We start from the raw sequence: 247 nt of genomic DNA on the forward strand, positions 1-247 counted from the left end.
CAGGACGAGGAGGCAAAGGAGATTCGGGAAAGATCCCAGGCTTCCCATAGAGCCCAGCTGGAGATGCAGGACCTAAATAACAAGAACCTCATTGATGGTCTTGAGAAAAAGTATAAACATCAGCTGGAGTGTCATCTCAACCAGTGGAGCGAGGACAAATCATCCCTCCTTCAGGCCACAGAAAGCCTTAAGCTGACTCAGCTGGAAAAAGAGCAGGAGTGGGAGAGGACTGAGAGCACCTGGAGGT

This window comes from Etheostoma spectabile, chromosome 1, assembly GCF_008692095.1.
Source record: "Etheostoma spectabile isolate EspeVRDwgs_2016 chromosome 1, UIUC_Espe_1.0, whole genome shotgun sequence".
Lineage (NCBI taxonomy): Eukaryota > Metazoa > Chordata > Actinopteri > Perciformes > Percidae > Etheostoma > Etheostoma spectabile.